Source organism: Tupaia chinensis, unplaced genomic scaffold (genome assembly GCF_000334495.1).
Source record: "Tupaia chinensis unplaced genomic scaffold, TupChi_1.0 Scaffold000673_1, whole genome shotgun sequence".
Lineage (NCBI taxonomy): Eukaryota > Metazoa > Chordata > Mammalia > Scandentia > Tupaiidae > Tupaia > Tupaia belangeri.
In genome coordinates, this window is record NW_006160196.1 from 613,151 (window position 1) to 617,040 (window position 3,890).

At 49.2% G+C, this 3,890-nt stretch overlaps 1 protein-coding gene across 1 annotated transcript in view; it reads right to left on the reverse strand.

The window, feature by feature from the left end:
• SCAF1 (SR-related CTD associated factor 1) overlaps positions 1-3,890 on the reverse strand; it is an 18,597-nt gene that overhangs the window by 1,713 nt on the left and 12,994 nt on the right.

Sequence of the window (3,890 nt, forward strand, 5' to 3'; positions counted from 1 at the left end):
GGTCCAGGCCTTGAACTGTGGTCGGCCATGTGTGAGTCCAGCATCTTAACCACCACACCACCTGCTGGCCCCGAGAATTATTTTACTTTAGTTGTTATTTAAATTTCTTTTTAAGTTTTTTTAAAAAAATTTATTCACTCATTTATTTTAATTTGACCAGAGAAAGTCATAGAGAGAGAGGCAAAGTGAGAAAGCAAGCCATCAGGTCTGGAACTCGAACCATGGTTGGCCATGTGGGAATCCAACACTCCAACCTCCATGCCACTTTCTGGCCCCACAACTTTTTTTTTTTTAATTTAATTTATTCATTCATTTATTTTAATTTGACCAGAGAAAGTCATAGAGAGAGAGGCAAAGTGAGAAAGCAAGCCATCAGGTCTGGAACTCGAACCATGGTTGGCCATGTGGGAGTGTCCAGCACCTTAACCACCATGCCACCTGATAGTTCCCCCCCTTTTTAAAAGAGAGATTTTGGCTATAGTGCATGCTTTCAACAGACTACGACAGAAAGTGAGAAATCACACACCCCCCTGGGGATGGCCACATGGCAATCTCTTCTGTATTCTGTTCTCGGGATCTTGGGCATGCACACACACACAGGTGGTGTGAGTTTCAAGCCTCCAGGTCTGCGACTCGAACCATGGTCAACTACTACGTGATGTAAGCATTATGCCATCCACTTGTCCTTCCACGACTGTTTTTTGTTTTGCTATAGGGCACATGTACTTATCAGAAAGCCAGAGAGAGACAACTCACCCCCCAGGGGGAATGGCCACACTGCAATCTCTTCTCCATTCTCCTCGGGATCTTGGGCACGCACACAGATGTGCCGGCCTGAGTTTAAGCCACCAGGTCCAGGACTTGAACCGCGGTTGACTACATAGGAGTCCAGCGACATAGCCATTACACCAACTGCTAGTCCCTCAACAACTGTTTTTAACTAGAGTCAGAAGGGCTCTGTTCTGATGACAGTAGGCTTTCCTTAGGCAGCAGTCAGACCCACTTTGGGTTTGTACAACGTGGCTCTGGCTCCCAAGTGGACAGCGGGGCTGGAAGGCATTCCAGGAGACTGGGCCCTGGCTAGCACAGTGTGTGTGGGGGAGCAGGGTCTGACATCATGGAGTCCTGGTCCTTCACTCCTTGGACGAGTGGCTGACCTCTCTGGCTCAATGATGAAATGGGGACAGGACCTCTGGGGAGGACTGAAGTGACACACATGGTGGACACAGCATAGGTCAAGCGCAGAGCAAGGCCTCCATCAAGGAGGGCTGTGACTTTTCTGAGGACAACAGCCATGGGATGAAAGGTGGGGACAGTACAGGAAGCAGGGCAAAAAGTGGAGCGTCCTTGGAAAGGCCTTTCCTCCTGCAACCAGAAGATCCCACAGCCACTGGCTGCAGAAGCAACAGCCCCGCCGAAGCGCCATGTTGCCAAAGCAGGCCGATGGAATCTCTGGCAGGATAGCAGACCAGGACCAGAGAAGAGCAGCTCTCACCAGGCACAGGCGACAGTCACTCCGAGGACAACTGCAGAGGTCACCTTTCCCCATGCCAAGGGGAGCAGGTAAATTAGGGCCTGGGAAGGGCAAGGCTCTCCAGCTAAGAGACCCCAGGGGCGACATCTCGGAGGACATGATGACAAGGACGATCAGAGTGCAAACGGAATCCAGCGTGCCATGCGGATGTCTGCCCAGTGTTCACGGCAGCACTGCTGACAACAGCCAGATACGCAGGGCACCTTGTGTCCACCAGCTGATGAACAAAGGAAATGGCGTGGGCTGGCCCCACGGCCTAGTGCTCAAGGAAGCTGGATTCCAGGCGGCTGGCTGTGGTCTGAGCCCCAGCCCTGGCAGCTTGAAAGACACACTGGGTGCACGTGCACGAGTACCCGAAATCCTGACAGGATGGAGAAATGGAGGGAGAAGACTGCAGCATGACAGTGATTCATCAGGGATGCCTTCTCCCTCCTCATCTCTCAAGCGCGTGCACACATTCTCTGGGAAGTGAAGGAAAACTGTTACACGCACACACACGCAGAGGAATCCTACGCAGCCCTTACGAAGGTGAAATGCAGTCATTCGATGTTAGGTGAGCAAGCCTGGAGGACCTCACATGTCACGTGAGTAAGCTAGGCACAGGGCGAAACACCCATGTTCCTCACGTGTGGAAACCGGAATAATGAGCTCTTAGAGGGAGAGAGGTGAAGAATGACTGCGAGGCTGAGAACTGGGGCGACAGAGACGAGCACGGGTAACAGGTAACACTGCACGCTGACAGAGCAACGTCTAGTTATAAAATACAGTGCAGACAATGTGCTTGACAACACTCAAATAAATTACATTGTGGGGACCAGCAGATGGCGAAGCAGTTATGTTGCTGGACTCCCACGTGGCCAACTGTGATTCGAGTCCCTGGACCAGTGGCTTGAAAATCAAGCCGGCACATGTGTGCCCAAGATCCCGAGAGGAGAATGAAGAAGGAATCGTAGCATGGTCATCCCTCCCAGGGGGAATTTCTCACTTTCCCTCTCACTGTGTCTCTCTCTCTCTCTGGTGAGGGCACACACTTAAGGCAAAAACCTCCAAAAAAAAAAAAAAAAAAAAAATACAATTGTTATGTCATAAAAATGTTTTTACTAAAAAAAGAATTGTTTTACTTAACTTTTTAAAAAATAATTAGTTAACATTATTTATTTCTTTATTTTAATTTGACCAGAGAGGGAGAGAGAGAGGGAACGTGAAAAAGCAAGCCACGAGGTCCAGCACTTGAACCACAGTCGGGCCATGTAGGAATCCGGCATCCTTACCTACCATGCCACCTTCTGGCCCCAATATATTAAAATTTTTAAATTAGGGGCTCGGTGGTGGTGTTGCTGGACTCCCACATGGCCAACCACAGTTCGAGTTCTGGACCTAGTGACTTAAAACTCACACTGGGGGGACCAGCAGGTGGTTTGGTGGCTAAGGTACTAGACATTCCCACATCGCCAACCATGATTCAAGTCCCGAACTTGGTGGCTTGCTTTCTCATTTTCTCCCTCTAAGTTTCTCTGTTTATCTCTCTGGTCAATGAATGAATAAACAAAATTAAAATAAATAATTCCTTAAAAACAGGGCCAGCAGTTAGCGTAATGGCTATGTTGCTGGATTCCCACATAGTCGACCGCAGTTTGAGTCCCGGACCTGGTGGCTTAAACTCACGCCGGGCGCGTGTGCGTGCGTGCCCAAGATCCCAAGAGGAGACTGGAGAAGGGATTGCGGCGTGGCCATACCCCCTGGGGGATGATTTCTCGCTTTCTATCTCTCTGTTTCTCTCTTTCTGGCAAGCGCATGTGCACTATAGCAAAACAAAACAAAAACTCACACTGGGCGCATGTGTGCACATGCCCAAAATTCAAAGAGGAGAATGAAGGAGATGGGACTGTGGCGTGGTCATCACTCAGAGGGGTGATTTCTTGCTTTCTGTCTCTGTCTCTCCAGCAAGCACGCACACCCTAGAGCAAAATCCTCTCTCTAAAAATAAATAAATAAATAATAAGTAAAACTGGGACCAGCATGTGGCATGGTGGTTAAGGCACTGGACACTTACTCCCACGTGGCTGACGATCAAGTACTAGATCTGATGGCTTGCTTTCTCACTTTGTGTGTGGTGTGTGTGTGTGTGTGTGTGTGTGTGTGTGTGTGTGTCTGTGTGTGTCTGGAAAAAAAAAAACTGAATAAAAAAAAAAAGAATGAAATAAAAAATTGGGACCAGCAGTTAGCATAATGGCTATGTCGCTGGACTCCCACGTAGTCGACCGCGGTTCGAGTTCCGAACCCGGTGGCTTAAACTCATGCTGGGCGTGTGTGTGTGCATGCCCAAGATCCCAAGAGGAGAATGAAGGAGAAGGGA